This window comes from Macrotis lagotis, chromosome 3, assembly GCF_037893015.1.
Source record: "Macrotis lagotis isolate mMagLag1 chromosome 3, bilby.v1.9.chrom.fasta, whole genome shotgun sequence".
NCBI classification, from domain to species: domain Eukaryota; kingdom Metazoa; phylum Chordata; class Mammalia; order Peramelemorphia; family Peramelidae; genus Macrotis; species Macrotis lagotis.
The window spans coordinates 35528106-35548885 of NC_133660.1; the positions used below are offsets into that span (position 1 = coordinate 35528106).

Here is a 20780-nt window from a genome sequence, read left to right on the forward strand (position 1 = left end):
CGATATACAGGAGTTTACCTTATTGTATAGGGGGCAGCAATAAAAAATAATCTATATAAGAAGAAAAGCAAGAAGCAAAATGACTATCTGATGAGTCCTTACAAATAACTTATGAAAAGTGGAAAGGGAAAAGGAAAGAAGAAAAGGAAAATAATATATCCAACTTAATGCAGAATTCCAGAGAATAGCAAGAAGAAATATGAAAGTTTTTTTTTACTTCAGCAATGCAAATAAACAAAAGAAAACAATAGAATGGAAAAGATGAGATATTTCTTCAAGAAAATTAAGCTATCAAGGTAATTTTTCATGTAGAATTGGCATGATAAAAGACAAACGTGGTAGAAATTTAACAGAAATTGAAGAGATAGAGAAGAGGTAGCAAGAATACACAAACTGAACAAGAAATATCTTAATATTACTAATAACCATGATGGTGTTGTTACTGATCTAGAGCCAGACCTCCTGGAGAATGAAGGCAGAAATGGACCCTAGGAACCATTACTAATAATAGGCTAATGGGGGTTACAAAATTACAGTAAAGCTATTTAAATTCCTAAAAGAAGATTCTGTTAAAAGTGCTGCATTCAATATAGCAGCAAATTTGGGAAAATTCAGCAGTAGTCACTGGATAGGAAAAGACCTTATCTCCCATTTCCAAAGAAGGGTAATGCCAAAGAATGTTCAAATTATTAAACAATTGCTTTCATTTTATATACAGTTCTGCTTAAGATTCTGCAAGCTAGGCTTCAATATGTGAACTGAGAATTATCAGAGGAGCAAGCCAGTTTATGAAGAGGCAGAAGAACTAGAAACAAAACTGTCAATATTTATGTATTATGGAAAAAGCAAGGGAGTCCTCAAAACAGTCACTTCTGCCTCATTGACTGTACTCAAAACTCTGACTACAAAATGTGGCAAGTTCTCAAAGAGATGGGAGTACTGTATCATCTTATCTCCTGAAAAATCTGTATGTGGGTCAAGAAGCAAAAATTTGAACAAAACATGAAAAAAACATAACCAAACATGGGAAAAAAAAGATTGGTTTAAGATTGGAAAAAAGTAGGACAAGATTATATATTGTCACTTTATTTATTTAATTTATATGCAGAGTACATCATGCAAAATGCCAGGGTAGATGAATTAAAAGTCAGAACTAAGGTTGCTAGGAGAAATTTCATAAATCTCAAAAATGCAGCTAATACTACTCTGATAGCAGAAAGTGAAGAATGAAGAAGCTTCTTTAGGAGGGTAAAAAAAGGAGAGTGCTGAAGCTGGCTTAAAGATTATCATAAAAAGAAATCTAAGATCTTGGCAACTAGTCCCATCACTTTCCAGCAAATAGAGGGAAAAGACATAGAATTTGTGTCAGCTTTTATATTCAATTCAAAATATGCAGATGGTGATTGTATCAGTGAAAGTAAAAGACAATAGATCTTTCAAAAGAAAATTATTGCCAACCTGAAACTCATACTGAAAAGCAAAGATATCATCTTGCTGACATGCATTCATATAGTCAAAGCTATGTTTTTTTCCAGTAGCAATGTAAGATGGTGAGAGTTGGATTATAAGGAAAACTGAGCAGTGCAGAATTGACAGTGGTGCCGGAGAAGTCTTTCAAGAGTTCCTTGAACACCAAGAAGGTAATAATCAGTCAATACTTGAAAATAAATTAATTCATACTATTCACTGGAAAGTCAAATGCTGAATCTTAAACAACATGACTACATAATATAAAGCAAGGACCCATTCCAAGAGACCCTGCTGCTGGGAAAGATTGAGGGAAAAAATGAAAAGAAATTGGAGGAGGATGAGATGGAAAGATAATATTATGACAGAAATGTACATGAGTTTGGTCAGAGTTTGGGAGATAGTGAAGGATAGAAGGACCTAGTTTATTATCATCCATAGGGCCATTAAGAGTCAGACATAACCAAATATTTGACTGAACAACTCTTAAGTCTCTTAAGTTTAGCTAATGATGTTAGTTCTTGATGGGAACAACATCATCTTTGATATTATTCATTTGTATAATGGATTTAGTAACAAATCAACTCAGACATTCTATTCCAAATATATATGTCTTGTCTATTTTAGGAAAATTAAATAATTTTTTGTTAAATTAAAAAATGATCCAGGTATTTTACTTCAGAAGGCAAACATAAAAGGGAAGAAATAAAAGATATTAAAAGATATATTTTAAGTTTTGAAGAAGTCATTTTTGACTCACTCTGCTTCTTTATTCTTTGGTAATTAGATGATAATTTACCAGGTAGATTCAGTACCACTTTTTTTAGTAGTCTTCTAATTTTCTATCCTTTATCTTGCTACAAGATTAATTTTATAAACACATATTTTTTGACCATATCAGCTTCCCTGTAAGCAAAGGGAAATATGAAGTGGTAGCTAAAGATGTCATTATAATGCAATGATACAGTCTCCTTTGGTCTTTATATTTTGATTTGTCATAAGCCTATAGATTTGATTTTGGTGCCAGATATTCTTTTTTTTGGGGGGGGGAAGGTAGAGATGAATGGAGAAATAGTGTAAATGTTGAATGAACAAGAGGAACAAATTATAGCAAATATTTCTTTAAAAGAGTTGCCTAGGGGGCAGCTAGGTGGTGCAGTGGAAAGAATACCAGCCCTGGTATCAGGAGGTCCTCAGTTCTAATCTTACCTCAAACACTTAAAAATTAGCTAGCTATGTGACCTTGGGCAAGTCACTCAACCTCTTTGCCTTGCAAAAACCCAGAAATAACAAATAAAATTTTAAAAAGTGTTGCTTAAGAAATAGATTGTACAGTAAGGTAGAATTGCTAAGGTTATTTCCCAAGTTTCTTAATTTGCATTTTTTACTCACATTTATTCCCACACATTCCACTTGAATGATATTTACACAAAACATTGCAAATACTTTCAGTTTGTTTCTCTTCTAATGGAGTTCAGTTGGTATGTCCATAATTGGTTTTTCTTATGGTAAGAAACACATTTTTTCTTGAAAGATCCCAAGGAGAAAAGAAATGTATCTGGAACCAAATGAATGTAAATGTCTATGTATATATGTATGGTTAATAAAATGAGTCCAAGTGGATAATTGATTTAAGTATGTAAATAGAGAATAAGCCATACTTCAGTCATTAATTATATTCATGTAAACATATTGCTTTTAACCAGAAATAGTTGTTTATGTCTACATTTGTCCTTGTCCAAGTAGTTTCATTTCTTTTAGTTGTTTCACTTCATTATACAAATATTCAATTCAGATACAAGAAGTAATATAATCACAATGTAAAATAAATATCCTCATCACCATTGTATTTATTACCTTTTCTCTCCCCCCTTTCCTCATTTACTTCTTAGTGCTTTGTAGTTTAGTTTCTATAATTTTATCTCATTCCCACTACTTTTTGTTCTCCAGTAGCTTTGATTCCATTGACTATACCTTCCAACTTCTACCTTTTCCTTGGTTTTAATGATAGTTCTTCCAAGATTTCCTCCAAAGTCTTTCTCCTCTTCAGTCTCCTTTGTTGAAATATTTATTTTATTTATCTCAGACCCAAAGTATGAGTGTTCTCCAGAGTTCTGTCCTGAGCCTTCTTCTCTGTGCATAACCTCCCTCTTATTGCCATCTAGGGATCCAATTATCATCAAGAGATAAGTTCTAAGTCTAATTATATAGCCCTCAGTCCTCTCCTGAGGTCTGGTTCTGCATAACCAACTTGTTGCTGGACATTTCTTCTTGGATGTTCCATAATCATGTCCATCATATTTTCCTTCTAAACAAGCTAACATTTCTGAGGCTTAGAGGCCTTAGAGGCTAAAATATCATTCCAGGCTTCTAGGCTTGTAATCTTGAAAGTGAATCAGTTAATAAGCATTTATTGAATTCTATTTGTCAAGCACTATTCTGGGCATATTATATCTGCCTTCGAGGAAATTATGGTCTCCATCATCTCTCATGTTTAATCAATTACCAAGTCTTGTTACTTCTGTTTATACCATATTTTTCTCTTCTGTCACTTTTTCCCATTCTGCTATTAGCCTACAGAAATTTAGGTAATCAATTCATCCTTTAAAACTCACTGAATTAATATTCTTAAGGCAGGTCTTATCTCATGGCTCCCTATGGTGTCTAGAATCAAATACAAAGTTGACTGGTATTTTAAGAGCTCCACCATCTGGCTCCAACTTATCTCTCTAATTTTATATTACAGTATTTAATATTATACATGCTTGCATAATCTTTGCTCTATCCTAATTTTTCTATTTTTTTCTCTATCACCTTTTGTTTTAAAACTTCAAACTTCAATACAAATTCATTCCCATATCAGGAGTCCTTACCTCTGTGAATTCTTAATTCTTTCCAAAATCTCATGGGTACAATCTGAGTCTTTCCTTTTCCTCCCTCAAATTATTATGAATCCATGATCCTCAAATTGTTTTGTGGTTTCTTATATTTTCTGTATTGGATCATAGCCACCATGCAGAAAATGGACTCCTTGACAGTCAGGTTTGATCCATTTTTGTATTCTATCTCTTAGAATAATACCTTGTCTAAATTTGGTGATTTATGCCACTACTAGATCAAGGGATGAAAGAAAAGAGAAAATACATATATGTATAAAAATATTTATATTTTTGGTAGAGAATATATATATATATATATATATATATATATATATATATATATATATATATATATATATTGGCAGAGAATTAGAAAATGAGGGGATATCCATTAATTGTGGAATGGCTGGACAAGATATGGTATATGATTAGGATGGAATATTATTGTGCTATTAGAAATGATGAGCAGAATAGTTTCAGAAAACCCTAAGAAGAGTTATGGGAACTGATGCAAAGTGAAAAGAGCATTGTACATAGTAACAGTGATATTGTGTAATGATCAAATGTGAATGGCAGCTATTTTCAGCAATACAATTATTCACAATAATTCCAAAGGATTCCTGATTTAAAAAAAACATCCACCTCCAGAGAGAGAACTGATGAGCTTTGAGTGTAGATTGAAGTACATTTTTTCAATATTTAAAATATTTCTTGGTTTTTTATTTTTTAAACTTAGTATGAAAATTTGTTTTATCTGGTTTCACATGTATATTATCATGTTGCTTCTCAATGGATAGGGAAGGGTGGAACACAGGGAGAGAATTTGGAAATCAGAATTTTAAAAAATGAATGTTAAAAATAATTAAATAGGAAAAAACCACCCTGTTGACCACAGTTGGTGATTAATACATGCTTGTTTAATGGACTTCCCATTTTAATACAGTCACTTTAATTTTTCTAAAGTCTCTATTGTCTGAAGTCTTCTATCTTCTTAAAGAAGGACAACTTGCCACCATTGACTCTACTTCTACAAATTGAGAACATGGTAGAAATTCTGACTGAGGTTTAACTATTATGGAAAAAATGAAATTGTGAAATTGTAGAAATGAGGGAGGGAGCTCTTAAAACCTCAAGATATTGAAGTTATTGCTCAAAGAGGGAAGGGAAAAACCAGTATTGTGCAATAATTCTCTTGGTCTGTATAAAATATTCACTTAATTTTGAAGGATAAAAGGTCTAATTTGAAAACCAAGTAATGGGACAAGAATCATGGTGAAGTGAGGGAATTGGAGGCAAAAGTACAAAAGTACAGGAAGAATGAACAATGGTTAAGATAAATATGACTGAACAGGAAATAATCCTCTGGAAAGAAAAAGCAAGAATATATAACACACATACTAAATATTTTTTGGTTTAAGGAAAGCTTATTGAGAAACAATTAAAAGGTAGAAGATCTTTTTTTAAAATTTAAAAATTTTGAATTTTGACTGTATTTAATGAGATAATGTTTGTGAATATACCTTAACAAATGTAAAATATTTTTCAATGCATCCTGTGATTTGAAATTACATAGGAGCTTATTTTAAAGAATTTTGACATATTATTCTTAGAATACAGGTAAAAAATAAAATCAAGTATCTTTGAGGTATCATATACAGTAGTCCCATATCTAAGGATATTATTCAGGCAAGTCTGAAAAATTTGATGGGTTTACCTCACATTCTTCATGAGATCATGATATGGTGATCTCCCTGTTAAGTATCTAAGGGACATTTACCCTTAAAAGTATAGATTTTATCACTGAAATCCAGGTGATGGTTATAGGAAACTTAATATGATTGGATACCTAGGCATCAGGAAGAAGGTATCTTTTGAGATAAGCTATTTTTTCCCACCTATAAAAGTAATCGAACTAGAATTTCCCTATCCCTGCCTTTTTGGTTTTCTTTTTTCCATAGCTTTTTTTTGTCTGTCTTCTTACTCTGTCTCTTTTTCTCTCTTGTCTCTGTCACTGACTCACTGTTTTACTTTCTTTCTGACACTGACTTCAAATACTGTATTCTATTCTATGAGTGACCTAGCTGCCCATTTAGTAGGCATTTAATAAATTCTTATTAACTAATTGATTTCACAGTTGAAAACATAGAAGATGGGAAAGATTGTGGTAGCCTCAAAGAAGTAAGGAAATTATGAGGAGGAGCTTGTTAAGGAGAAAAAATATAATGAATTCCATTTCTGAGTTTATTGATTTGATGCAAACACTCATTTTTAGCATCTTCATCTGTAAAATGGGGATAATAAGAGCATCCATATTCTAGAGTTGCTATGAGGAGTAAATGAGATGACACTCACAATATGTGCTGCAAACATTATAACTTTCTAGAAAATGCTGTTTATTCCTATTGTCAAGTTGACTTCAGTGTGATGAATCTTATAAATATGAAAATTCTTGAGGATCATTTAGTAAATTATAAAAATGCTGCAAGCTGAGTTAGTGTAGGAGTACACATAGCAGTAAAATTAGATACTCAAAGAAATGAAATATTGTCCCAAATTACCAAGTGTTTAGATCGAAATTTTACTCCTTAACATACAATCCTAAAAAAATCTATTTTTTGGATTCTCAATGACAAGACTTAATTTTCCCATTTATATTTTTAGAACAAGTTAAACTATTACTAATAAAGGAAGTCTAGGGGCAGCTAGGTGGTGCAGTGGATGGAGCACCAGACCTGGAGTCAGGAGTACCTGGGTTCAAATCTGGACACAGACACTTAATAATTGGCTAGCTGTGTGGCCTTGGGCAAACCACTTAACTCCATTTGCCTTGCAAAAAAAAATAAAGGAAGTCTCTATTCCAGGACAAGATGGTCACTGAGGTTCCTTCCAGCTCTAAATGCTATGATGTTAAGATTCAGTAAATTATTTTTGCTACTCTGGAATTCAGGAGGTATCCAACTGCAATGAATAGTCTATTCAATGGCATTCCTCATTATTCAAGCAAACTAAAGGTGGAATGGAGAATGTCCCTACATAATGAATTGCTTTCAGATTCTAGAAAAGGATTTCTTTCTCAGATGGGTATTTCTGGGGTGTAAGATGTGCTCAAGGAAGACTAGTACCTCTGGTGTGAGGGCTGTTGCTGAGCCCTTTTCAAGGCTTTGATGTCCACTTGAACCATCTAACATTCACCTATGGCTCCAAGAAACATGTAGTGGCCACACCTGGTAAACCTTTTTAAACAGGCATGCTAAACCAGGGTTGAGGGTCTCAAACTTATTGATGAATTTTCAGGGGTGACCCTCCTAAGCAGGTGCAGTCTTCCACTGATGGAATGGGTAGATGAGAACACTTAGTACCCACAACCATGAAGGCACCTGAGGCAGGTACTGTGGGGCTTTCAGAACTTGGTTAAACATCACTACATCTAGAGTTATCACCATTTGTCTTGATCCTGTCTTGCCACTGGATCATTGATGACTTTGGAAGAGAAAGTGATGTTGATGACTTCTTGCAATTCTGTCTCACTTAAATTCAATTGATGCACTTATCAAAAGACATCACCCATACCACTTTACCATTCCTATCTCAGAGGTCCTATGGGTCAGGCAAGGGATGAAGCAGCAGGTACAGATACACTGAAATCCATAGTCACAACCCTGCACACAGGGAAGAGATTGTCCTCTGCCCATCTCAGGGGTATTTCTCTTTTAGTCACAGCTGATAGGATTCTTGCCAGAGCCCTCCTCAATAGACTGATTGTTCACCTGGAAGACAGTCACCTCCCTGAGATCAATGTGGTTTCAGAAAGGGTTGAGGAAGAGTGGATATGATGTTTGCTGCCTGAGAACTCCAGGAAAAATGCCAGGAACAGAACAGAGGTCTGTATACATTTGTAGATCTGACCAAGACCTTTTATACTGTCAGTCGTGAGGGTTTATGGAAAATTATGTCAAAATTTGGTTGCCTGGAGAAGTTCATTAGTAGTATATGTCAACTTCATGATGGGATGCATGCCCAGGTTCTAGATAGTGGACGATGTTCTCAAGATTTCCCAGTCACCAATGGAGTGAAACAAGGTTGTGTCTTTCTCCCAAATTTTTTATCCATGTTATCAAATGTCTTCACTAAGGATGAACACAACATCAACATCAACATCAAGGACAGCAACAGCAATGGTAAATTCTTCCACTTGGAAAGGTTAATTATCTAAATTTTCACTTTCCATCCCTCTAGATAGTCCCACTCTGCATGTCTGATGTCCATTCCTGAGCTCTTCTTGCTTTCATAAACACTTTACTTTCATTTTCAGTCTCAGCACTTCTATTGTTTCCTGCTTGTAGTGTCTCCATCATTTCTTTGCTTTCTGCTCCTATTTGCAGTATACTTAAAACTACTCCTTCCTCTTTGAAATTGCAGCTGATATTTCTACACTGGTTTTTTCTCAAGGTCAAAAAGTCCCTGAGAAATTCTGGATTAATAAATCATGGCTGGGTGCTGACATTTGAGTCCATCAAGTCTCCTTGATGACATGACATCTTTATGGGAAGGAAAATCTTAGACATATTGCAAATGAGTGAATAAACCACAAAATAAGTTATAGCAGATTATACATGCAATCTTTTTTTCTATTACTTGTCTTTATGGTTATGCTAAATAATTCTGAAATGGTGATTCTTCCATTATATGGGCTAATGCAATTAGTCTCTAAAAAGGCAATTTGATCAAATCTTGAAGACCTGATAGCATCTGACACATGTAGACTTGGATACTGTAAAAAACAATCTACTTACTTTACGTTTTCTATTACAAACATTCAGTTAACTTTAGAAAGGAATAAAAGAACAAACCAAAAAGAAATCCTTGTCTTTAAGGAGCTTACATGATACATCAGAATGAAGAAAAGTCTAGTCCAAATTAGGTTTCTAATAGAACAAAGTATGTTTTAGGAAGGGGGGGTGGAAGTAGTAATAAAACATTGTACTATACTTCCCTCCCTAGTACCATGGATATGGAAATCTTTTTTTCAGTTTTTAACATTCTTGACTTATCTGTTGATTTTAACATGATTGATCACCTTTTCCTAAATCATCTTTTTTTTTTCCATGAGTTTTTGTGACATCGCACTCTTAAGAATCTGATCATTCACTGTAGGCCTTTTTTAGTGCTTCATCATTTGCATTTGTGGGTGCTCCTCAAGCTTCTCCTCCCCACTCACCTCTCCTTCCCCCCTCTCCCCTTCCCTCCTCTCCCCTCCTTTTCTCTCCTTTCCTCTCTCTCTCTCTCTCTCCTCCTTTCTTTTCCTTTCTCCCCTTTCCCTTCTTTCTCTCCCCCTTCCCTTCTTTCTTTCCCCCCTCCCTTCCTCTCTCCTTCCTCTACTTCCCTCTCTCCTCTCCTCAATGATCCTCAGGATACTTTGACCTTTGTTGGGTGTTCTTAGCTAGATGTGGTAGACCATAACCTTACCTCTAGGCTATAAGAACTGTCAACCTGTTTTTATTTTTTCTAGTCAGAAAGAGTTGAGAGACTGTAAGATAGTCCTGGAGGGACAAATTCCCGATGATAGTATAAACAAGTTCAGTGACAGTGAGACTAGTGAAAATGCCCAGTGAGATAATGTAATGTCCATCAGAGAAAAAGGGAGAACAAGTATCTCTGAAGCATGTATTATGTGCCAGACATTATGCAAACCAGTTCATAAATATTTCATTTCATCATCTCAACTACCCAAAAATGTGTTAGTATTATTTTCTTTTTGAAGATGAGGAAACTGAGGCAAACAAAGATTAAATGATTTGTGCACGGTCACATAGATAATAAGTATTTATAGCTATATTTTCCTGATTCCAGGTTCAGCAATCTATTCATTGAGCCAACAAACTGACTCAGACATACACACACACACACACACACACACACACACACACACACACACACACACAGAGGCACAAACAAATATTGGCAGCCTTGCAAGATTGGAGGCACTTTTTGCCTTGGTCATATACATACTCTGGCCACCTGGACACAAAAGGATATATACTTCTCTGTATGCATGTCCTCTGATTGTATGTATTCCTTCAATAAGCTTTGTTGGGGTGGCTAGGTGATGCAGTTCATAGAGCACCCGCCCTGGAGTCAGGAGTACCTGAGTTCAAATCCAGTCTCAGACGCTTAATAATTACCTAGCTGTGTGGCCTTGGGCAAGCCACTTAACCCCATTGCCTTGCAAAAAATAACCCTAAAAAATAAGCTTTGTTAAAGATTGTTGCTTAGGAACTGACATATGTTCTTTCTCCTTGGAGGGGTAGTAACCTACAAAAATATGTATCTGATGTATTCATGGGGAAATCTATCTTGTCTTTTGTTTTCTATGTGGTACAACTTTTTATGTGCTTTTGTTTTGAGTTAATATGCTCTCTGGCTACTTGAAAAAAGTAAAAGCATGGTAGAGGCTTATTAGTTATAGCTTTTAGTTGGTACTAATTCACAGGTTGCCTCAAACACAGAATGATATTTTTGGTAGTTCACTTATGAGGAAGACTTCCAATGATATTACCAGAAATAGTTGGATATAATTATTCTTTAAAATGCCACTCATTTGAAGAACTTTATTAAAAAAGTCAATATTAAAGATCTTTGTGACAGTTTTGACTAAAATTAGTGACTGACCAAGTTATTGCAAAAGAAGCCCACTTAAAGCATTCTCTTCCTCCTTCTCTTCTTTCTTTTGAACAAAGTTGGATTGTCTTTAGAAATGTGAAAAACATGTCCTTAGGGATTAAATTAATTCTAAACACTTTTTTTTACTGGAAAATAACTCAATTTGGATAGATGTTAAAATACGGACAATTTGGACAGATGTCACATACAGAAAAAAAATTTTTAAATGAGTCAAGAACATGTGTTCTGTGTTTCTTACAATAATAACATCCAAGTCCACATTATTTTGGCTTGTGGTCATATTACCACATGTAACAATTTTAACCACAGAAAATGTAGTGTTTAGGTTAGGAAACCTCAGAATTTTTATTTTTCTAATTGCTGTAAGTGGTTCTGCAGAAAGAAATAAAAACAGCATTGCAGCTTTCTGTAGCTCACAGTGTCATTGGTAATATTGTTCCTGTTATGGTGTTCCTTTTATTCTAGAGACACTAAACTGGTAGATGAAGTGGAAATTACTTAGATTTTAGAAGAAAACTTTTGATAAAACATCTGATTCTCTTTTTGTAGAGAAGATGTAGAGATGATAGGGTAGAGAACCCATTAAGATGGATGCAGCAGTGGTTGCATAGCTAAACTCAAATGATAGTTCTCCATTGGACTAGAGGTGTAGAGACAAGAGATTAGAGAGAACTGTTTCTGTCTGTATCATTTAATATCTTCATCAATAATCTGGATAAATTTTCATATGACACAAAGTTGGAAGGGATTCTGTTTGTAAGTCAGGATCTAAAGACTCTTGACAGGTTAGGGCATCCAGCATAAAATTTGAAAGGCACAGATGTAAAGTCTTATACTAGAGTAAAAAAAAATAATTTCACAAATACATGATGGGGCAGATTTGATTAACAGCAGTTTTTATGAAAAAAGATATATGGGGTTTTATTGAACTCAGTGAGCTCAATATGTGTCAGTAATATGATACGATATGGAAGCAAAGAAAAAGGAGTGCATTAGGACATGTATAATCTTCAGGACTCTTCTTTCCTAAAGGTCTTAAATCAATCACACAATGACATCATCAGCAACATTAACAACATCAACACTAAAACCACCACCAACATCATCACCATCAGCAACAATATCAACATCAAAACCATATACAACAACACCAGCATCAAAATCCACACCAACAGCAACAGCAACAGCACTAACACAATCAGCACCAAAATCAACACTAAAATCACCACCAGCAATACCAACAATATCAATGTTAGAACAACACAGACAATAAAATCATTATTCACAACATTGACAATACATCATCACCATCAATACCAACACGAACTTCAAAAATATCAACACCAAAACCACCATCAATGGTAACAACAGCAACATTAACAACACCAATATTGACAATATCAGTATCAACAACAATCGTTAGCATTTATATAGTACCTGCTATGTATCAGGCACTGTACTAAGCAATTAACAAATATTATTTCATTTGATCCTTACAACTACCCTAGATATTTATTATCAATATACATTATCATCAATACACATTTATTATTTACCATCAAATAATTATTAATTATATATTAATAAGTACTTATTATTTATTATCAAACTCCAATTGATTTATCATGAAAAAACATTTATTAAGTGCCAACTATGTGCTAAGCACTATGCTGAATTCTAGGGATACAAAGAAAGATAAAGAGAAGGTTCTTCCTTTCAATGAGCTCACCTATGGAACATGGAAACAAGCAAGTGCTATCAAGCTTAAAGGGTTAAATTGAAATAATCAACAGTGGAAAAACACTGTAATTAAAGGGAGGACACAAAAAGTCTTCAACAGGAAGAGATGAAAAAGGGGGCGCATCCCATGCATGGTTAACAGACAGAAAAAAATGCCTGGAACTGATTGGATGATAAAGAGAAGATGAAAACTTGCCAGATAAATTGGCATGAAGATGTCTTTTGGGTATAGAGATTGGTCAGCTGACGTTCCTTACTATTCTTTTTTGTATTCTGTCTCTGGGATGGATTGCATTCTTATTCATAAATCCATCAGAGAAGTTGCTTCAATAATGTTTTCCCACATTTGCTATTGCTATCTATATTTCCCTGCATTCTTTTCCTCCCCACTCCCGTTTTTTCTGTTCTTCCTTTTTACTTTGTCTCTCCTCAAAAGTATTTTGTATCTGACTACCCTCTCTCATAATCTTCACTCTCTTCTTTCACCTATACAGCCCCTTCCTTCTCCCTGTTCCCTTTCTCGCCTCCTTTTCCTCTCCTTTTTCCTTTAGGGTAAAATAGATTTCCATACTCTATTAAGAGTGTATGTTATTTTCGATCTGAGTCATTTCCAATGAGAATAAAGGTTCACTCATTCCCCTCACCTTCCCCAATTCCACTCCACTGTAAAAGTATTTTCTTCCCTCTTTTATGTGAGATATCATAGCCCATTCTATCTTTCCTTTTACTGTCTCCCAGTACATTCTTCTTTTGCCCATTGACTCCCTCTTTATAATACATTATACTTTTATATTCACTCCCTCCTGTGTCTTGTCTTTATATGCTACTTCTAACTATTCTAATAATGAGAAGGTTTATGTGAGCTAGCAGATCATCTTCCCATGCATTAAATCCCTCATAATTTGCACTTTCCATTCACACTCTCCGGGCTTCACCTGAGTCCTGTACTTGGAGATCAAACTTGCTGATCAACTCTGGATGTTTTAACAGAAGTTTGAAAGTCCCCTATTTCATTGAATGTCCATCTTTTCCCATGAAAGATGTTCAGTTTTGCTGGGTAGTTGATTCTTGGTTGTAATTCAAGCTCTTTTGCCTTCTGGACTATCATATTCTAAGCCCTAGGGGTCCATAAAGTAGATGTTGATAAATTTTGTGTAATCCTGACTGCAGTACCATAATATTTGAATTATTTCTTTCTGGCTGGGTTGTAATATTTTTACTTTTGACTTGGCTATAATATTCCTGGGAAATTTTTTGGGGGGAAAGGGGGGAATCTCTTTTAAGAGATGATTTGTGGATTCCCTCAATTTCTACTTTACCCTCTACTTTTACCATATCACAATAATTTTCCTGTAGAATTTCTTTAAAAATTAAGTCTAGCCTCTTTTCCTGGTGACAACGTATATCCCCTGATCTGTTTTCCAAGTCAGTTGTTTTTCCAATGAGATATTACACATTTTCTTCTAGTTTTTCATTCTTTTGCTTTTATTTTATTATTTCTTGATTTCTAACAATGTCATCAGCTTCCCTTAGCTCCATTCTACATATGAAGGAGTTATTTTCTTCACAGAGCTTTCTTATCTCCTTTTTCATCTTATCAATTCTGTTTTTTAAGGTATTATTCTCCTCATTAACCTTTGGACTGTTTTTTTTTCCATTTGACTTAAGCTTACTTTTAACATGTTATTTTCTTAGGTATTTTTTGTATGTCCTTCACCAAGCTGATGACTTGGTTTTCATTATTTTCCTGCATCACTCTCATTTTCCTTCCCAATTTTTCCTCAACCTCCCTTATTTGATTTTCAAATTCTTTTTTTTGAGCTCTTCCATCAATTTCTATTTTTCTTGGAGGCTTTGGATATAGAAGTTTTGAATTTGTCATATTCTAAGTGTATATTTTGATCCTCCATGGGACAATAGTAATTATCTATGGTCATATTCTTTTTCTTTGGTTTTTTACTCATTTCCCCATCCTATGACCTGGTTTTAATGTACTTCTCAACTGTATGAGTGCTTTTGGGACATTTCCTCAGGGACTTTAATTTCTTCAAGGTCTTATGAGTGGTTCTGACTGCTCTCCTGGCCTGTGCTCTGATTTGTGGATAACCACAAACATTCTTCTCTGCCCTAGAACTGTGAGGAGGGTCCCTGCTCCACTATGGCAGTATGGTGTCCCAGACTATGACCAGATAGGAGTATGGACAAAGCAACAGAGTCCTGCCCCAGGGATAATGGAGAGACCTCAACATTTTCTCCCAACCCTTTTGTGGTCTGTGGGCTGAGTGCTCTGGGATCAGCTGCTGGGTGACTCCACAGGTTCCTGGACCAAGGCTGCCCTGAGATTTGTGATGTCCTGAGCTCTGTGCTCACTCTGGTGTGGGAGAATTTTCCTGCTGACCTTCCAAGTTTTCCTTGGCAATCTCTGGACTGAGAGGTCTGGAAACTGTTCAGTTGTCAGGAATTCAGACACCCTGAGGGTTATTCCTGGAAGACTGGAGCTTATTTGCTCCAGTGTAGCATGGTCTGTGCTCTAGCTATGGCTCTTTATGGTCCCAAGTGGTATAGGCCCTTCCCTTGGACCTTCCTAATTGTCTTGAGCTGGAAAATTGTTTCACTCTGTCTTTCTATGACTTCCACCATTCTAGAATTTGGTTAGAGACATAATTTTAAGGCACTTGGAGTGTTCTGAAGGAGAGCTTCTGGGAATTCTTGCCTCCATGCTGCCATCTTGACTCCACCCCCACATCCCCTTCCTAGTCTTAAACACCATGATTATGTGTTGCACACATATGACTGAAATTGTATTAAGACCTCTCACTTACTACTGGAAAGAAAAGATTACTTCCTCAATTGACATCATTCTTCAAGTAGAACTACCCAATCTCAATTTTCAAATCATTATTGCAGAGTCACAGATGATTTCAGATGTCATTGAACTCAGTCTTTGTCTTGAGAAGAATGTTCTACATTACTCTATGGTATCCACAATAATCAGTCATCTACCATCCTCCTGAAAGATTTTCAAAGGGCTAGGAACTTCACTAACTTTTAAAGGGGTTTCAATTCATTTTTTGATGGATGAAATGGTTAAAAAGATTTTTTTTAAACAAATACCAACCTTGCTACAACTTCCATATTTTTCCCCTAGTTCTGCCTTCAGTAATAACAACATCTGGAACAATATTAACCTTATAGTACTTTAAAAATTTGCAAAGAGCTTTACAAACATTTCATTTGGTCCTTATAACAACCCTGGGAGATAAGTGACATAATTATATCCTTTTTACAAATGAGTAAACCAAGGCAAAATTCAGTGAATAGTCCAGGGTCACATGATTAAAAAGTTTCTGATCCTTGGCTCTGTCTCCAGAACCAATTCTCTATTCACTGAGTTCCCTGGTCAGATAACAAGAATTCATATACATGATGATAGTGATTATTCCATAATTCAACCCAAAATTGTTTCCACAGGAAGAAATGATTTGAAAATAAATATATGTAATACTATATGATAGTGTGCAAATTAACTGAACAAAGTAAAATAATTAAGTTTTTTGGCCATACAGCAAACCTTACTACTTTCTCTATCTTTAGAAAAACTTCCAATGTGAATTGTATCCTCCTTTTTCTGTAATCATTTGTTTTTCATGATTGGTTATCTTGAAAAGTTTAAAAGATTTTTGACACATTCTTTAATGAAGTCATCCATTACATTAAGTATAACATTCATGAATAATCCATTTTTCCAAGTCAAGTCTTGACTATAGCCTACAGATTTTCAATGAGGTTTAAACTGGGTGGGCTTCTATGCCATTGAAGCATGTTAACATCAATCTCTTTGATATTTTTCTTAATATTTTGCGACCCATAGTTATAGTGTAGTGTTGCACTGTAGCATTCTATATCCACTTGAGATTTTCTCTATTTCTGAGACAATTCTGTTTCTCAGTGCATCAATATGTTTATTAGAGTTCATCATTTTTTCAAATGAAGAAAAAATTGCCAGGTTCATCTCAAATATTTTGGCATGTGGATGTTCTACAATCTGACAAACATTCTCATATCTTTTTTATTAAAGATATTATTTGAGTTTTACAATCTTCCCCCCAATCTTACTTCCCTCCCCACTCCCCTCAATGGAAAGCAATCTGTCAGTCTTTACTTTGTTTCCATGTTGTACATTGATCCAAATTGAGTGTGATGAGAGAGAAATAATATCCTTAAGGAAGAGACAAAAAGTCTAAGAGAAAAGATCAGACAGATATCTGGGTTTTTTTTTTCCTAAATTAAAGGGACTAGTCCTTAAACTTTGTTCAAACTCCATGGCTCTTTATCTGGATACAGATGGCACTCTTCTTTGCAGACAGCCTCAAATTGTCCCTGGTTGTTGCACTGATGGAATGAGCGAGTCCTTCAAGGTTGAACATCACCCCCATGTTGCTGTTAGAGTATACAGTGTTTTTCTGGTTCTGCTCATCTCACTCAGCATCAGTTCATGCAAATCCCTCCAGGCTTCCCTGAAATCCCATCCCTCCTGGTTTCTAATAGAACAATAGTGTTCCATGACATGCATATACCACAGTTTGCTAAGCCATTCCCCAATTGAAGGAAATTTATTTGATTTCCAATTCTTTGCCACCACAAACAGGGCTGCTATAAATATTTTTGTACCAGTGATGCTTTTGCCCTTTTTCATCATCTCTTCAGGGTATAGACCCAGTAGTGATATTGCTGGGTCAAAGGGTATGCTCATTTTTGCTGCCATTTGGGTGTAGTTCCAAATTTCTTTCCAGAAAGGTTGGATGAGTTCACAGCTCCACCAACAGTGTAATAGTGTCCCAGATTTCCCACAACCCTTCCAACAATGATTATTATCCTTTCTGGTCATATTGGCCAATCTGAGAGGTGTGAGGTGGTACCTCAGAGAAGCTTTAATTTGCATTTCTCTAATAATTAATGATTTACAGCAATTTTTCATATGGCAATGGATTGCTTTGATCTCATCTGTAAATGACCTTTGCATATTCTTTGACCATTTGTCAATTGGGGAATGGCTTTTTTTTTCTGTAGAAAGCAGAAAAAATAATTTATTCCAAAGGGAGATAGAAATTTAATTTTAAACACTTTGGAAAATACAGTTCAATAAAGCTCCAATACCTTTAGAGTACATTTTTCCTCTGAACATGATCTCCTGGTGATTAACAAAACTGTAGCCATTTATCTTGCTGTAGGAGTCTTATGGCTAATGGTGGGGGGAGGAGTTCTTCAAGTTCTTGGATGTGAATAGGGAAAAGTGAACAATACAACTCACTAAAATCACATTCTTCTGCATTGGAAGAGTCCATATAGCTTTGGGTTATTTGGCATGTACTTTAGATAAAGTAGGCACACAGTTTGACAAAGACTAAATTTTTTAAAAGTATATAACAGAAAAACAAATACTGAGCTTTAGATTAAGACAAAAATTCAAGTATAGTTTAAATATTTAATGCAGCTGGTCTCCAAAAAGGTGAATTAAGGCAGTCTTTGGATTAAGAAGTACTTTAACATGTAGAAGATGTATCTTCTTTACATAGATGATAGAGAATTTCATAGATCATCTTCTTCCTTAAGGCCAGTGATGCTTGAGATACCAGATGGTTTCATTGTGTAACTCTGGTCCAAAGAGAGAGTTGAGCTGGGCCAGAATAGCAATCAGCCAAAAGAGGTAGCAGCAAACAGAGGAGGTTATCAGCATGGTGATGATAACACCTCTGTTGGGGCCTTTGGGGATAAAGCAAGGAACCAGGAAGGCGACGACCCCCCAGAACATGCTCATCACAATGATGGGCACCAGGAGGCCAGGGTATGCCATAGCTGCCAGCGTTCTCCTCTGGGAATGGTTTTTTGTTTTAAAAATATGACTCAGTTCTCTGTATATTTTAGAAATGAGTCCTTTGTCAGAATCATTGGTTGTAAAGTTTGTTTCCCAATTTACTACATTTCTTTTGATCTTGGTTACAGTGGTTTTATCTGTGCAAAAGCTTTTTAATTTTTTTATTATAAACTTTTTTTATTTTTTATTCTCATTTTGTACAAATGTTTTTCTTTACATTAATAAACTATACTTGTTTACAAGTAAACAAAATACCCCTCCCCCCATGAATATAGATAGACTTGCTTGGGCTAAAAAGTAAAGGGGGGGAGAAAAAAATTAAAATAAAAAAAATAATAGTAATAATTGTAGGTATGGCCAGGTGGTGCAATGGACGAAGCACCAACCCTGGAGCCACGAGCACCTGAGTCCATATCCAGCCTCGTAAACCCAACAATCACCCAGCCGTGTGACATGCAAGCCACCTGATCCCCACTGCCCTGCAAAAACCAAAAAGAAGAAAGAAAAAAAAAAGACCCAAAATAAAATACGATAGTAATAATGGTAGGGGTGGCTGGGTGGCAGACAGAGCATTGGCCCTTGAGCCAGGAGCACCTAGGTCTGAATCTGGCCCCAGACACCCAATGATCACCCTGCTATGTGGCCCCAGGCAGGCCACTCAGCCCCACTTGCCCTGCACCCTCCCCCAAATAATAATAACAAAAAATGTGCTTCAGTCTTTGTTCCAACACCATCAACTCTGTCGTGGGTGGATCACATTCTTTATGATAAGTCCATCACAAAAGTTACTTCCATATTTTTCCAATGTTGCCATTGCTGATCACAACTCCCTCCTTTCTTATTTCTCCACTACCATGTACTCTATTTTCTCTCTCCTTTCACTCTGACTCTGCTGTAGGGTTGCTGAGTGGCGCAGCAGACAGATCCCTGGTCCTGGGGCCAAGAAGCCCTGAGCCCCCATACCACCCCTTAGGCCCAGAATCCACCTGGCCCTATGGTCCTGGGCAGGCCATCCAATCCCAGCCCCTTGCAAGAAGTAAAAAAAAGAAAATGTGTTATATCTGTCCACTGTCCCCCCATGGTCCATCCTCTCCTCCTTTATTCACATCCCCACCCCTTCCCCCTGCTCCCCCCTCCTTCTTACTCCAGTTGTCTATACCCCATTGAATATATTTGTTGTTTCCTCTCCTAGCCATCTCTGATGAGAGCAAAGGTTCCCTCATTCCCCCTTGCTGCCCCCCCTTCCATATCATTGCAATAGCTCATTGTAATAAAAAAAATCTTATTATGTGAAATATCTTGGATTATTCCCCCTCTCCTTTTTCTTTCTCCCATTCCATTTCCCTTTTTTTTTCTTATTGACTCCATTTTTACACCATATTTTATCTTCGAATTCAGCTTTCTCCTGTGCTTCACCTATAAAAGCTCCCTCTACCTGCTCTATTAACTGAGATGGTTCATATGAATATTATCAGTATCATTTTTCTATACATGCAGTTCATCCTCATTAAGTCCCTCATATTTCCCCCCTCTCCTCCAATCTCCATGCTTCACCTGAGTCCTGTATCTGAAGATCAAACCTTCTGTTCAGCTCTGGCCATTCCAAAAGTAACCTTTGAAATTCCCCTGCTTCATTGAAAGTCCATCTTTTTCCCTGGAAGAGTACATTCAGCCTTGCTGGGTAGTTCATTCTTGGCTGCATTCTAAGCTCTTTTGCCTTCCGGTATATTGTATTCCAAGCCCTACCAGCTTCCAATGTAGCTGCTGCTAAGTCCTGTGTGATCCTGACTGCAGCTCCATGATATTTGAACTGTGTCCTTCTGGCTGCTTGTAATATTTTCTCTTTGACTTGGGAGTTCTGGAACTTGGCTATAATATTCCTGGGGGTTGGTTTTTTGGGATCTCTTTCTCAGGGGGATCGGTGGATTCTCTCCATTTCTATTTTGCCCTCTGCTTCTAGAATATCAGGGCAGTTTTCCTGTAGTAATTCTTTGAAAATGATGTCAAGGCTCTTTTCCTGATCATGACTTTCAGGTATTCCAATAATTTTCAAATTATCTTTCCTAAGTCTGTTTTCCATATCAGTTGTTTTTTCAATGAGATATTTCACATTTTCTTCTAATTTTTCATTTTTTTGA

General features: G+C 35.9%; 1 pseudogene; it reads right to left on the reverse strand.

Moving 5' to 3' along the window:
- Nucleotides 1-18038: 18038 nt before the first annotated feature.
- Nucleotides 18039-18632, reverse strand: LOC141516039 (V-type proton ATPase subunit e 1 pseudogene; annotated as a pseudogene).
- Nucleotides 18633-20780: the final 2148 nt, after the last annotated feature.